Source organism: Schistocerca americana, chromosome 1, assembly GCF_021461395.2.
Source record: "Schistocerca americana isolate TAMUIC-IGC-003095 chromosome 1, iqSchAmer2.1, whole genome shotgun sequence".
Classification (NCBI taxonomy): Eukaryota; Metazoa; Arthropoda; class Insecta; order Orthoptera; family Acrididae; genus Schistocerca; species Schistocerca americana.
Window position 1 is genome coordinate 109183796 of NC_060119.1, and position 15355 is coordinate 109199150.

The 15355-nt window shown below is 43.8% G+C and overlaps 12 non-coding genes across 12 annotated transcripts; all 12 read right to left on the reverse strand.

Annotated features, from left to right (window-relative positions):
• Window positions 1-847: 847 nt before the first annotated feature.
• On the reverse strand, window positions 848-920 carry Trnar-ucu. Its single transcript has one exon. It is a non-coding gene; the product is annotated as a tRNA-Arg (tRNA).
• A 1227-nt stretch (window positions 921-2147) lies between these two features.
• Trnar-ucu lies at window positions 2148-2220 on the reverse strand. The gene has a single exon. It is a non-coding gene; the product is annotated as a tRNA-Arg (tRNA).
• Window positions 2221-3447: 1227 nt separating this feature from the next.
• On the reverse strand, window positions 3448-3520 carry Trnar-ucu. The gene has a single exon. It is a non-coding gene; the product is annotated as a tRNA-Arg (tRNA).
• Window positions 3521-4747: 1227 nt separating this feature from the next.
• Window positions 4748-4820, reverse strand: Trnar-ucu. The gene has a single exon. It is a non-coding gene; the product is annotated as a tRNA-Arg (tRNA).
• Window positions 4821-6047: 1227 nt separating this feature from the next.
• Trnar-ucu lies at window positions 6048-6120 on the reverse strand. The gene has a single exon. It is a non-coding gene; the product is annotated as a tRNA-Arg (tRNA).
• A 1227-nt stretch (window positions 6121-7347) lies between these two features.
• Trnar-ucu lies at window positions 7348-7420 on the reverse strand. Its single transcript has one exon. It is a non-coding gene; the product is annotated as a tRNA-Arg (tRNA).
• Window positions 7421-8647: 1227 nt separating this feature from the next.
• Window positions 8648-8720, reverse strand: Trnar-ucu. The gene has a single exon. It is a non-coding gene; the product is annotated as a tRNA-Arg (tRNA).
• Window positions 8721-9947: 1227 nt separating this feature from the next.
• On the reverse strand, window positions 9948-10020 carry Trnar-ucu. The gene has a single exon. It is a non-coding gene; the product is annotated as a tRNA-Arg (tRNA).
• Window positions 10021-11247: 1227 nt separating this feature from the next.
• On the reverse strand, window positions 11248-11320 carry Trnar-ucu. The gene has a single exon. It is a non-coding gene; the product is annotated as a tRNA-Arg (tRNA).
• A 1227-nt stretch (window positions 11321-12547) lies between these two features.
• Trnar-ucu lies at window positions 12548-12620 on the reverse strand. The gene has a single exon. It is a non-coding gene; the product is annotated as a tRNA-Arg (tRNA).
• Window positions 12621-13847: 1227 nt separating this feature from the next.
• Window positions 13848-13920, reverse strand: Trnar-ucu. Its single transcript has one exon. It is a non-coding gene; the product is annotated as a tRNA-Arg (tRNA).
• A 1227-nt stretch (window positions 13921-15147) lies between these two features.
• Window positions 15148-15220, reverse strand: Trnar-ucu. Its single transcript has one exon. It is a non-coding gene; the product is annotated as a tRNA-Arg (tRNA).
• Between the last annotated feature and the right edge of the window lie 135 nt (window positions 15221-15355).

Below are 15355 nucleotides of genomic sequence, written 5' to 3' on the forward strand. Positions count from 1 at the left end.
GCTGTGTCACAGCCGGTCCCCATCATATGTATACACTCCAACGGACGTGTGTGCCCTGTTAGCACATTTGCCAGGAACGTTAGCTGCATCACCTCCCTGTCAATTTCATGCCGTCCTCGAAGCGTCAGCCATTGCTTGGTGACAGTGTGTTTCGATGAGACGTGGACAGATGATGCATCTCTCTCGCCGTCAGTTATAGGCGGGAATCATACTTAATGTAGTTTTCTGCAAGCGTCAGCGGAGCGTCAGACGTCTCTGTCTGGTCTTCTCCCTTCATGCATCCAGCAAGTCCCCTCCTGACAGTCCCCAGCAAAAGCCCCCTGCGCTGAAGCGAATATTGCCGCCGTTTCTATAGATACAGAGTGCCATTGTTTAATGGGAACAGTTAAGGAACCATAGTACTATATCTTGTTGTGAAACAGTCTACTTTTCTCACTTGTGGCCGAGAAAACTGAAACCCTCTCAGCTTGGGCTGGAAGAATTAAAGATCATGACTGGGATTACATACATTGACTCGTGAAGTAATACAAAATTATTTCACTCTTCATTGTATTTGTTTCTGTACAAAATGTGCGTTCTATTGCTATATTTCTATCTGTAGGTAAAAATTGGGTATTGAAAGAAAATTTGCGTGAACAGGCACGTGAAGATATGGTTCCGTTTTTACAGCATTTACACATAACAGCGTCATGGATAACAGATCTACGAGAATTTTGCTTGTATGTGTAAGGTTGACATATTTAAGCATAGAACTGAGGTCACAACAATTTTCACCTTTTGAAGACGCTTGTGGTTACCCATATGTCAATACCCATCTCGTGATTGGCACATGTTTTTAAAAATTGCCCGTCCCTTGTGGGGATCGAACCCACGACCTTTGGATTAGAAGTCCAACGCGCTATCCTCTGCGCCAAAGGGACGCTGTGCAAGTGACGGGCTCAGATGTAAGAGATTCTGCAAGACATGACCCGTGCTACATGTCTCGCGTTACTTTTCTGATAGGCTTACTTTCATATTTCTCTGAAGCAATTACATCAAAGACTCATTATTTATGTAACAGACACGATACATCACTCCGAATCGCTCTGTTTACCATGGCCCTACTGATTGAAACACCTGCGTATTGACAGAGTTGCTCTGTACAATCGTAGTAACACAGTCCTGCTATTAGATTCGCTCACGTGCGCTGCTTACAGATAAATGGGAATTACGCTCTTTAGAACAGCATCCACTCACAAAGTGGTAAACGACACACTGGAAACACTGTATGATTAGTCACATTTTTTGACTTTGGTTGACTGCTGTGTCACAGCCGGTCCCCATCATATGTATACACTCCAACGGACGTGTGTGCCCTGTTAGCACATTTGCCAGGAACGTTAGCTGCATCACCTCCCTGTCAATTTCATGCCGTCCTCGAAGCGTCAGCCATTGCTTGGTGACAGTGTGTTTCGATGAGACGTGGACAGATGATGCATCTCTCTCGCCGTCAGTTATAGGCGGGAATCATACTTAATGTAGTTTTCTGCAAGCGTCAGCGGAGCGTCAGACGTCTCTGTCTGGTCTTCTCCCTTCATGCATCCAGCAAGTCCCCTCCTGACAGTCCCCAGCAAAAGCCCCCTGCGCTGAAGCGAATATTGCCGCCGTTTCTATAGATACAGAGTGCCATTGTTTAATGGGAACAGTTAAGGAACCATAGTACTATATCTTGTTGTGAAACAGTCTACTTTTCTCACTTGTGGCCGAGAAAACTGAAACCCTCTCAGCTTGGGCTGGAAGAATTAAAGATCATGACTGGGATTACATACATTGACTCGTGAAGTAATACAAAATTATTTCACTCTTCATTGTATTTGTTTCTGTACAAAATGTGCGTTCTATTGCTATATTTCTATCTGTAGGTAAAAATTGGGTATTGAAAGAAAATTTGCGTGAACAGGCACGTGAAGATATGGTTCCGTTTTTACAGCATTTACACATAACAGCGTCATGGATAACAGATCTACGAGAATTTTGCTTGTATGTGTAAGGTTGACATATTTAAGCATAGAACTGAGGTCACAACAATTTTCACCTTTTGAAGACGCTTGTGGTTACCCATATGTCAATACCCATCTCGTGATTGGCACATGTTTTTAAAAATTGCCCGTCCCTTGTGGGGATCGAACCCACGACCTTTGGATTAGAAGTCCAACGCGCTATCCTCTGCGCCAAAGGGACGCTGTGCAAGTGACGGGCTCAGATGTAAGAGATTCTGCAAGACATGACCCGTGCTACATGTCTCGCGTTACTTTTCTGATAGGCTTACTTTCATATTTCTCTGAAGCAATTACATCAAAGACTCATTATTTATGTAACAGACACGATACATCACTCCGAATCGCTCTGTTTACCATGGCCCTACTGATTGAAACACCTGCGTATTGACAGAGTTGCTCTGTACAATCGTAGTAACACAGTCCTGCTATTAGATTCGCTCACGTGCGCTGCTTACAGATAAATGGGAATTACGCTCTTTAGAACAGCATCCACTCACAAAGTGGTAAACGACACACTGGAAACACTGTATGATTAGTCACATTTTTTGACTTTGGTTGACTGCTGTGTCACAGCCGGTCCCCATCATATGTATACACTCCAACGGACGTGTGTGCCCTGTTAGCACATTTGCCAGGAACGTTAGCTGCATCACCTCCCTGTCAATTTCATGCCGTCCTCGAAGCGTCAGCCATTGCTTGGTGACAGTGTGTTTCGATGAGACGTGGACAGATGATGCATCTCTCTCGCCGTCAGTTATAGGCGGGAATCATACTTAATGTAGTTTTCTGCAAGCGTCAGCGGAGCGTCAGACGTCTCTGTCTGGTCTTCTCCCTTCATGCATCCAGCAAGTCCCCTCCTGACAGTCCCCAGCAAAAGCCCCCTGCGCTGAAGCGAATATTGCCGCCGTTTCTATAGATACAGAGTGCCATTGTTTAATGGGAACAGTTAAGGAACCATAGTACTATATCTTGTTGTGAAACAGTCTACTTTTCTCACTTGTGGCCGAGAAAACTGAAACCCTCTCAGCTTGGGCTGGAAGAATTAAAGATCATGACTGGGATTACATACATTGACTCGTGAAGTAATACAAAATTATTTCACTCTTCATTGTATTTGTTTCTGTACAAAATGTGCGTTCTATTGCTATATTTCTATCTGTAGGTAAAAATTGGGTATTGAAAGAAAATTTGCGTGAACAGGCACGTGAAGATATGGTTCCGTTTTTACAGCATTTACACATAACAGCGTCATGGATAACAGATCTACGAGAATTTTGCTTGTATGTGTAAGGTTGACATATTTAAGCATAGAACTGAGGTCACAACAATTTTCACCTTTTGAAGACGCTTGTGGTTACCCATATGTCAATACCCATCTCGTGATTGGCACATGTTTTTAAAAATTGCCCGTCCCTTGTGGGGATCGAACCCCCGACCTTTGGATTAGAAGTCCAACGCGCTATCCTCTGCGCCAAAGGGACGCTGTGCAAGTGACGGGCTCAGATGTAAGAGATTCTGCAAGACATGACCCGTGCTACATGTCTCGCGTTACTTTTCTGATAGGCTTACTTTCATATTTCTCTGAAGCAATTACATCAAAGACTCATTATTTATGTAACAGACACGATACATCACTCCGAATCGCTCTGTTTACCATGGCCCTACTGATTGAAACACCTGCGTATTGACAGAGTTGCTCTGTACAATCGTAGTAACACAGTCCTGCTATTAGATTCGCTCACGTGCGCTGCTTACAGATAAATGGGAATTACGCTCTTTAGAACAGCATCCACTCACAAAGTGGTAAACGACACACTGGAAACACTGTATGATTAGTCACATTTTTTGACTTTGGTTGACTGCTGTGTCACAGCCGGTCCCCATCATATGTATACACTCCAACGGACGTGTGTGCCCTGTTAGCACATTTGCCAGGAACGTTAGCTGCATCACCTCCCTGTCAATTTCATGCCGTCCTCGAAGCGTCAGCCATTGCTTGGTGACAGTGTGTTTCGATGAGACGTGGACAGATGATGCATCTCTCTCGCCGTCAGTTATAGGCGGGAATCATACTTAATGTAGTTTTCTGCAAGCGTCAGCGGAGCGTCAGACGTCTCTGTCTGGTCTTCTCCCTTCATGCATCCAGCAAGTCCCCTCCTGACAGTCCCCAGCAAAAGCCCCCTGCGCTGAAGCGAATATTGCCGCCGTTTCTATAGATACAGAGTGCCATTGTTTAATGGGAACAGTTAAGGAACCATAGTACTATATCTTGTTGTGAAACAGTCTACTTTTCTCACTTGTGGCCGAGAAAACTGAAACCCTCTCAGCTTGGGCTGGAAGAATTAAAGATCATGACTGGGATTACATACATTGACTCGTGAAGTAATACAAAATTATTTCACTCTTCATTGTATTTGTTTCTGTACAAAATGTGCGTTCTATTGCTATATTTCTATCTGTAGGTAAAAATTGGGTATTGAAAGAAAATTTGCGTGAACAGGCACGTGAAGATATGGTTCCGTTTTTACAGCATTTACACATAACAGCGTCATGGATAACAGATCTACGAGAATTTTGCTTGTATGTGTAAGGTTGACATATTTAAGCATAGAACTGAGGTCACAACAATTTTCACCTTTTGAAGACGCTTGTGGTTACCCATATGTCAATACCCATCTCGTGATTGGCACATGTTTTTAAAAATTGCCCGTCCCTTGTGGGGATCGAACCCCCGACCTTTGGATTAGAAGTCCAACGCGCTATCCTCTGCGCCAAAGGGACGCTGTGCAAGTGACGGGCTCAGATGTAAGAGATTCTGCAAGACATGACCCGTGCTACATGTCTCGCGTTACTTTTCTGATAGGCTTACTTTCATATTTCTCTGAAGCAATTACATCAAAGACTCATTATTTATGTAACAGACACGATACATCACTCCGAATCGCTCTGTTTACCATGGCCCTACTGATTGAAACACCTGCGTATTGACAGAGTTGCTCTGTACAATCGTAGTAACACAGTCCTGCTATTAGATTCGCTCACGTGCGCTGCTTACAGATAAATGGGAATTACGCTCTTTAGAACAGCATCCACTCACAAAGTGGTAAACGACACACTGGAAACACTGTATGATTAGTCACATTTTTTGACTTTGGTTGACTGCTGTGTCACAGCCGGTCCCCATCATATGTATACACTCCAACGGACGTGTGTGCCCTGTTAGCACATTTGCCAGGAACGTTAGCTGCATCACCTCCCTGTCAATTTCATGCCGTCCTCGAAGCGTCAGCCATTGCTTGGTGACAGTGTGTTTCGATGAGACGTGGACAGATGATGCATCTCTCTCGCCGTCAGTTATAGGCGGGAATCATACTTAATGTAGTTTTCTGCAAGCGTCAGCGGAGCGTCAGACGTCTCTGTCTGGTCTTCTCCCTTCATGCATCCAGCAAGTCCCCTCCTGACAGTCCCCAGCAAAAGCCCCCTGCGCTGAAGCGAATATTGCCGCCGTTTCTATAGATACAGAGTGCCATTGTTTAATGGGAACAGTTAAGGAACCATAGTACTATATCTTGTTGTGAAACAGTCTACTTTTCTCACTTGTGGCCGAGAAAACTGAAACCCTCTCAGCTTGGGCTGGAAGAATTAAAGATCATGACTGGGATTACATACATTGACTCGTGAAGTAATACAAAATTATTTCACTCTTCATTGTATTTGTTTCTGTACAAAATGTGCGTTCTATTGCTATATTTCTATCTGTAGGTAAAAATTGGGTATTGAAAGAAAATTTGCGTGAACAGGCACGTGAAGATATGGTTCCGTTTTTACAGCATTTACACATAACAGCGTCATGGATAACAGATCTACGAGAATTTTGCTTGTATGTGTAAGGTTGACATATTTAAGCATAGAACTGAGGTCACAACAATTTTCACCTTTTGAAGACGCTTGTGGTTACCCATATGTCAATACCCATCTCGTGATTGGCACATGTTTTTAAAAATTGCCCGTCCCTTGTGGGGATCGAACCCACGACCTTTGGATTAGAAGTCCAACGCGCTATCCTCTGCGCCAAAGGGACGCTGTGCAAGTGACGGGCTCAGATGTAAGAGATTCTGCAAGACATGACCCGTGCTACATGTCTCGCGTTACTTTTCTGATAGGCTTACTTTCATATTTCTCTGAAGCAATTACATCAAAGACTCATTATTTATGTAACAGACACGATACATCACTCCGAATCGCTCTGTTTACCATGGCCCTACTGATTGAAACACCTGCGTATTGACAGAGTTGCTCTGTACAATCGTAGTAACACAGTCCTGCTATTAGATTCGCTCACGTGCGCTGCTTACAGATAAATGGGAATTACGCTCTTTAGAACAGCATCCACTCACAAAGTGGTAAACGACACACTGGAAACACTGTATGATTAGTCACATTTTTTGACTTTGGTTGACTGCTGTGTCACAGCCGGTCCCCATCATATGTATACACTCCAACGGACGTGTGTGCCCTGTTAGCACATTTGCCAGGAACGTTAGCTGCATCACCTCCCTGTCAATTTCATGCCGTCCTCGAAGCGTCAGCCATTGCTTGGTGACAGTGTGTTTCGATGAGACGTGGACAGATGATGCATCTCTCTCGCCGTCAGTTATAGGCGGGAATCATACTTAATGTAGTTTTCTGCAAGCGTCAGCGGAGCGTCAGACGTCTCTGTCTGGTCTTCTCCCTTCATGCATCCAGCAAGTCCCCTCCTGACAGTCCCCAGCAAAAGCCCCCTGCGCTGAAGCGAATATTGCCGCCGTTTCTATAGATACAGAGTGCCATTGTTTAATGGGAACAGTTAAGGAACCATAGTACTATATCTTGTTGTGAAACAGTCTACTTTTCTCACTTGTGGCCGAGAAAACTGAAACCCTCTCAGCTTGGGCTGGAAGAATTAAAGATCATGACTGGGATTACATACATTGACTCGTGAAGTAATACAAAATTATTTCACTCTTCATTGTATTTGTTTCTGTACAAAATGTGCGTTCTATTGCTATATTTCTATCTGTAGGTAAAAATTGGGTATTGAAAGAAAATTTGCGTGAACAGGCACGTGAAGATATGGTTCCGTTTTTACAGCATTTACACATAACAGCGTCATGGATAACAGATCTACGAGAATTTTGCTTGTATGTGTAAGGTTGACATATTTAAGCATAGAACTGAGGTCACAACAATTTTCACCTTTTGAAGACGCTTGTGGTTACCCATATGTCAATACCCATCTCGTGATTGGCACATGTTTTTAAAAATTGCCCGTCCCTTGTGGGGATCGAACCCACGACCTTCGGATTAGAAGTCCAACGCGCTATCCTCTGCGCCACAGGGACGCTGTGCAAGTGACGGGCTCAGATGTAAGAGATTCTGCAAGACATGACCCGTGCTACATGTCTCGCGTTGCTTTTCTGATAGGCTTACTTTCATATTTCTCTGAAGCAATTACATCAAAGACTCATTATTTATGTAACAGACACGATACATCACTCCGAATCGCTCTGTTTACCATGGCCCTACTGATTGAAACACCTGCGTATTGACAGAGTTGCTCTGTACAATCGTAGTAACACAGTCCTGCTATTAGATTCGCTCACGTGCGCTGCTTACAGATAAATGGGAATTACGCTCTTTAGAACAGCATCCACTCACAAAGTGGTAAACGACACACTGGAAACACTGTATGATTAGTCACATTTTTTGACTTTGGTTGACTGCTGTGTCACAGCCGGTCCCCATCATATGTATACACTCCAACGGACGTGTGTGCCCTGTTAGCACATTTGCCAGGAACGTTAGCTGCATCACCTCCCTGTCAATTTCATGCCGTCCTCGAAGCGTCAGCCATTGCTTGGTGACAGTGTGTTTCGATGAGACGTGGACAGATGATGCATCTCTCTCGCCGTCAGTTATAGGCGGGAATCATACTTAATGTAGTTTTCTGCAAGCGTCAGCGGAGCGTCAGACGTCTCTGTCTGGTCTTCTCCCTTCATGCATCCAGCAAGTCCCCTCCTGACAGTCCCCAGCAAAAGCCCCCTGCGCTGAAGCGAATATTGCCGCCGTTTCTATAGATACAGAGTGCCATTGTTTAATGGGAACAGTTAAGGAACCATAGTACTATATCTTGTTGTGAAACAGTCTACTTTTCTCACTTGTGGCCGAGAAAACTGAAACCCTCTCAGCTTGGGCTGGAAGAATTAAAGATCATGACTGGGATTACATACATTGACTCGTGAAGTAATACAAAATTATTTCACTCTTCATTGTATTTGTTTCTGTACAAAATGTGCGTTCTATTGCTATATTTCTATCTGTAGGTAAAAATTGGGTATTGAAAGAAAATTTGCGTGAACAGGCACGTGAAGATATGGTTCCGTTTTTACAGCATTTACACATAACAGCGTCATGGATAACAGATCTACGAGAATTTTGCTTGTATGTGTAAGGTTGACATATTTAAGCATAGAACTGAGGTCACAACAATTTTCACCTTTTGAAGACGCTTGTGGTTACCCATATGTCAATACCCATCTCGTGATTGGCACATGTTTTTAAAAATTGCCCGTCCCTTGTGGGGATCGAACCCACGACCTTTGGATTAGAAGTCCAACGCGCTATCCTCTGCGCCAAAGGGACGCTGTGCAAGTGACGGGCTCAGATGTAAGAGATTCTGCAAGACATGACCCGTGCTACATGTCTCGCGTTACTTTTCTGATAGGCTTACTTTCATATTTCTCTGAAGCAATTACATCAAAGACTCATTATTTATGTAACAGACACGATACATCACTCCGAATCGCTCTGTTTACCATGGCCCTACTGATTGAAACACCTGCGTATTGACAGAGTTGCTCTGTACAATCGTAGTAACACAGTCCTGCTATTAGATTCGCTCACGTGCGCTGCTTACAGATAAATGGGAATTACGCTCTTTAGAACAGCATCCACTCACAAAGTGGTAAACGACACACTGGAAACACTGTATGATTAGTCACATTTTTTGACTTTGGTTGACTGCTGTGTCACAGCCGGTCCCCATCATATGTATACACTCCAACGGACGTGTGTGCCCTGTTAGCACATTTGCCAGGAACGTTAGCTGCATCACCTCCCTGTCAATTTCATGCCGTCCTCGAAGCGTCAGCCATTGCTTGGTGACAGTGTGTTTCGATGAGACGTGGACAGATGATGCATCTCTCTCGCCGTCAGTTATAGGCGGGAATCATACTTAATGTAGTTTTCTGCAAGCGTCAGCGGAGCGTCAGACGTCTCTGTCTGGTCTTCTCCCTTCATGCATCCAGCAAGTCCCCTCCTGACAGTCCCCAGCAAAAGCCCCCTGCGCTGAAGCGAATATTGCCGCCGTTTCTATAGATACAGAGTGCCATTGTTTAATGGGAACAGTTAAGGAACCATAGTACTATATCTTGTTGTGAAACAGTCTACTTTTCTCACTTGTGGCCGAGAAAACTGAAACCCTCTCAGCTTGGGCTGGAAGAATTAAAGATCATGACTGGGATTACATACATTGACTCGTGAAGTAATACAAAATTATTTCACTCTTCATTGTATTTGTTTCTGTACAAAATGTGCGTTCTATTGCTATATTTCTATCTGTAGGTAAAAATTGGGTATTGAAAGAAAATTTGCGTGAACAGGCACGTGAAGATATGGTTCCGTTTTTACAGCATTTACACATAACAGCGTCATGGATAACAGATCTACGAGAATTTTGCTTGTATGTGTAAGGTTGACATATTTAAGCATAGAACTGAGGTCACAACAATTTTCACCTTTTGAAGACGCTTGTGGTTACCCATATGTCAATACCCATCTCGTGATTGGCACATGTTTTTAAAAATTGCCCGTCCCTTGTGGGGATCGAACCCACGACCTTCGGATTAGAAGTCCAACGCGCTATCCTCTGCGCCACAGGGACGCTGTGCAAGTGACGGGCTCAGATGTAAGAGATTCTGCAAGACATGACCCGTGCTACATGTCTCGCGTTGCTTTTCTGATAGGCTTACTTTCATATTTCTCTGAAGCAATTACATCAAAGACTCATTATTTATGTAACAGACACGATACATCACTCCGAATCGCTCTGTTTACCATGGCCGTACTGATTGAAACACCTGCGTATTGACAGAGTTGCTCTGTACAATCGTAGTAACACAGTCCTGCTATTAGATTCGCTCACGTGCGCTGCTTACAGATAAATGGGAATTACGCTCTTTAGAACAGCATCCACTCACAAAGTGGTAAACGACACACTGGAAACACTGTATGATTAGTCACATTTTTTGACTTTGGTTGACTGCTGTGTCACAGCCGGTCCCCATCATATGTATACACTCCAACGGACGTGTGTGCCCTGTTAGCACATTTGCCAGGAACGTTAGCTGCATCACCTCCCTGTCAATTTCATGCCGTCCTCGAAGCGTCAGCCATTGCTTGGTGACAGTGTGTTTCGATGAGACGTGGACAGATGATGCATCTCTCTCGCCGTCAGTTATAGGCGGGAATCATACTTAATGTAGTTTTCTGCAAGCGTCAGCGGAGCGTCAGACGTCTCTGTCTGGTCTTCTCCCTTCATGCATCCAGCAAGTCCCCTCCTGACAGTCCCCAGCAAAAGCCCCCTGCGCTGAAGCGAATATTGCCGCCGTTTCTATAGATACAGAGTGCCATTGTTTAATGGGAACAGTTAAGGAACCATAGTACTATATCTTGTTGTGAAACAGTCTACTTTTCTCACTTGTGGCCGAGAAAACTGAAACCCTCTCAGCTTGGGCTGGAAGAATTAAAGATCATGACTGGGATTACATACATTGACTCGTGAAGTAATACAAAATTATTTCACTCTTCATTGTATTTGTTTCTGTACAAAATGTGCGTTCTATTGCTATATTTCTATCTGTAGGTAAAAATTGGGTATTGAAAGAAAATTTGCGTGAACAGGCACGTGAAGATATGGTTCCGTTTTTACAGCATTTACACATAACAGCGTCATGGATAACAGATCTACGAGAATTTTGCTTGTATGTGTAAGGTTGACATATTTAAGCATAGAACTGAGGTCACAACAATTTTCACCTTTTGAAGACGCTTGTGGTTACCCATATGTCAATACCCATCTCGTGATTGGCACATGTTTTTAAAAATTGCCCGTCCCTTGTGGGGATCGAACCCACGACCTTTGGATTAGAAGTCCAACGCGCTATCCTCTGCGCCAAAGGGACGCTGTGCAAGTGACGGGCTCAGATGTAAGAGATTCTGCAAGACATGACCCGTGCTACATGTCTCGCGTTACTTTTCTGATAGGCTTACTTTCATATTTCTCTGAAGCAATTACATCAAAGACTCATTATTTATGTAACAGACACGATACATCACTCCGAATCGCTCTGTTTACCATGGCCCTACTGATTGAAACACCTGCGTATTGACAGAGTTGCTCTGTACAATCGTAGTAACACAGTCCTGCTATTAGATTCGCTCACGTGCGCTGCTTACAGATAAATGGGAATTACGCTCTTTAGAACAGCATCCACTCACAAAGTGGTAAACGACACACTGGAAACACTGTATGATTAGTCACATTTTTTGACTTTGGTTGACTGCTGTGTCACAGCCGGTCCCCATCATATGTATACACTCCAACGGACGTGTGTGCCCTGTTAGCACATTTGCCAGGAACGTTAGCTGCATCACCTCCCTGTCAATTTCATGCCGTCCTCGAAGCGTCAGCCATTGCTTGGTGACAGTGTGTTTCGATGAGACGTGGACAGATGATGCATCTCTCTCGCCGTCAGTTATAGGCGGGAATCATACTTAATGTAGTTTTCTGCAAGCGTCAGCGGAGCGTCAGACGTCTCTGTCTGGTCTTCTCCCTTCATGCATCCAGCAAGTCCCCTCCTGACAGTCCCCAGCAAAAGCCCCCTGCGCTGAAGCGAATATTGCCGCCGTTTCTATAGATACAGAGTGCCATTGTTTAATGGGAACAGTTAAGGAACCGTAGTACTATATCTTGTTGTGAAACAGTCTACTTTTCTCACTTGTGGCCGAGAAAACTGAAACCCTCTCAGCTTGGGCTGGAAGAATTAAAGATCATGACTGGGATTACATACATTGACTCGTGAAGTAATACAAAATTATTTCACTCTTCATTGTATTTGTTTCTGTACAAAATGTGCGTTCTATTGCTATATTTCTATCTGTAGGTAAAAATTGGGTATTGAAAGAAAATTTGCGTGAACAGGCACGTGAAGATATGGTTCCGTTTTTACAGCATTTACACATAACAGCGTCATGGATAACAGATCTACGAGAATTTTGCTTGTATGTGTAAGGTTGACATATTTAAGCATAGAACTGAGGTCACAACAATTTTCACCTTTTGAAGACGCTTGTGGTTACCCATATGTCAATACCCATCTCGTGATTGGCACATGTTTTTAAAAATTGCCCGTCCCTTGTGGGGATCGAACCCACGACCTTTGGATTAGAAGTCCAACGCGCTATCCTCTGCGCCAAAGGGACGCTGTGCAAGTGACGGGCTCAGATGTAAGAGATTCTGCAAGACATGACCCGTGCTACATGTCTCGCGTTACTTTTCTGATAGGCTTACTTTCATATTTCTCTGAAGCAATTACATCAAAGACTCATTATTTATGTAACAGACACGATACATCACTCCGAATCGCTCTGTTTACCATGGCCCTACTGATTGAAACACCTGCGTATTGACAGAGTTGCTCTGTACAATCGTAGTAACACAGTCCTGCTATTAGATTCGCTCACGTGCGCTGCTTACAGATAAATGGGAATTACGCTCTTTAGAACAGCATCCACTCACAAAGTGGTAAACGACACACTGGAAACACTGTATGATTAGTCACATTTTTTGACTTTGGTTGACTGCTGTGTCACAGCCGGTCCCCATCATATGTATACACTCCAACGGACGTGTGTGCCCTGTTAGCACATTTGCCAGGAACGTTAGCTGCATCACCTCCCTGTCAATTTCATGCCGTCCTCGAAGCGTCAGCCATTGCTTGGTGACAGTGTGTTTCGATGAGACGTGGACAGATGATGCATCTCTCTCGCCGTCAGTTATAGGCGGGAATCATACTTAATGTAGTTTTCTGCAAGCGTCAGCGGAGCGTCAGACGTCTCTGTCTGGTCTTCTCCCTTCATGCATCCAGCAAGTCCCCTCCTGACAGTCCCCAGCAAAAGCCCCCTGCGCTGAAGCGAATATTGCCGCCGTTTCTATAGATACAGAGTGCCATTGTTTAATGGGAACAGTTAAGGAACCATAGTACTATATCTTGTTGTGAAACAGTCTACTTTTCTCACTTGTGGCCGAGAAAACTGAAACCCTCTCAGCTTGGGCTGGAAGAATTAAAGATCATGACTGGGATTACATACATTGACTCGTGAAGTAATACAAAATTATTTCACTCTTCATTGTATTTGTTTCTGTACAAAATGTGCGTTCTATTGCTATATTTCTATCTGTAGGTAAAAATTGGGTATTGAAAGAAAATTTGCGTGAACAGGCACGTGAAGATATGGTTCCGTTTTTACAGCATTTACACATAACAGCGTCATGGATAACAGATCTACGAGAATTTTGCTTGTATGTGTAAGGTTGACATATTTAAGCATAGAACTGAGGTCACAACAATTTTCACCTTTTGAAGACGCTTGTGGTTACCCATATGTCAATACCCATCTCGTGATTGGCACATGTTTTTAAAAATTGCCCGTCCCTTGTGGGGATCGAACCCACGACCTTTGGATTAGAAGTCCAACGCGCTATCCTCTGCGCCAAAGGGACGCTGTGCAAGTGACGGGCTCAGATGTAAGAGATTCTGCAAGACATGACCCGTGCTACATGTCTCGCGTTACTTTTCTGATAGGCTTACTTTCATATTTCTCTGAAGCAATTACATCAAAGACTCATTATTTATGTAACAGACACGATACATCACTCCGAATCGCTCTGTTTACCATGGCCCTACTGATTGAAACACCTGCGTATTGACAGAGTTGCTCTGTACAATCGTAGTAACACAGTCCTGCTATTAGATTCCCTCACGTGCGCTGCTTACAGATAAATGGGAATTACGCTCTTTAGAACAGCATCCACTCACAAAGTGGTAAACGACACACTGGAAACACTGTATGATTAGTCACATTTTTTGACTTTGGTTGACTGCTGTGTCACAGCCGGTCCCCATCATATGTATACACTCCAACGGACGTGTGTGCCCTGTTAGCACATTTGCCAGGAACGTTAGCTGCATCACCTCCCTGTCAATTTCATGCCGTCCTCGAAGCGTCAGCCATTGCTTGGTGACAGTGTGTTTCGATGAGACGTGGACAGATGATGCATCTCTCTCGCCGTCAGTTATAGGCGGGAATCATACTTAATGTAGTTTTCTGCAAGCGTCAGCGGAGCGTCAGACGTCTCTGTCTGGTCTTCTCCCTTCATGCATCCAGCAAGTCCCCTCCTGACAGTCCCCAGCAAAAGCCCCCTGCGCTGAAGCGAATATTGCCGCCGTTTCTATAGATACAGAGTGCCATTGTTTAATGGGAACAGTTAAGGAACCGTAGTACTATATCTTGTTGTGAAACAGTCTACTTTTCTCACTTGTGGCCGAGAAAACTGAAACCCTCTCAGCTTGGGCTGGAAGAATTAAAGATCATGACTGGGATTACATACATTGACTCGTGAAGTAATACAAAATTATTTCACTCTTCATTGTATTTGTTTCTGTACAAAATGTGCGTTCTATTGCTATATTTCTATCTGTAGGTAAAAATTGGGTATTGAAAGAAAATTTGCGTGAACAGGCACGTGAAGATATGGTTCCGTTTTTACAGCATTTACACATAACAGCGTCATGGATAACAGATCTACGAGAATTTTGCTTGTATGTGTAAGGTTGACATATTTAAGCATAGAACTGAGGTCACAACAATTTTCACCTTTTGAAGACGCTTGTGGTTACCCATATGTCAATACCCATCTCGTGATTGGCACATGTTTTTAAAAATTGCCCGTCCCTTGTGGGGATCGAACCCACGACCTTTGGATTAGAAGTCCAACGCGCTATCCTCTGCGCCAAAGGGACGCTGTGCAAGTGACGGGCTCAGATGTAAGAGATTCTGCAAGACATGACCCGTGCTACATGTCTCGCGTTACTTTTCTGATAGGCTTACTTTCATATTTCTCTGAAGCAATTACATCAAAGACTCATTATTTATGT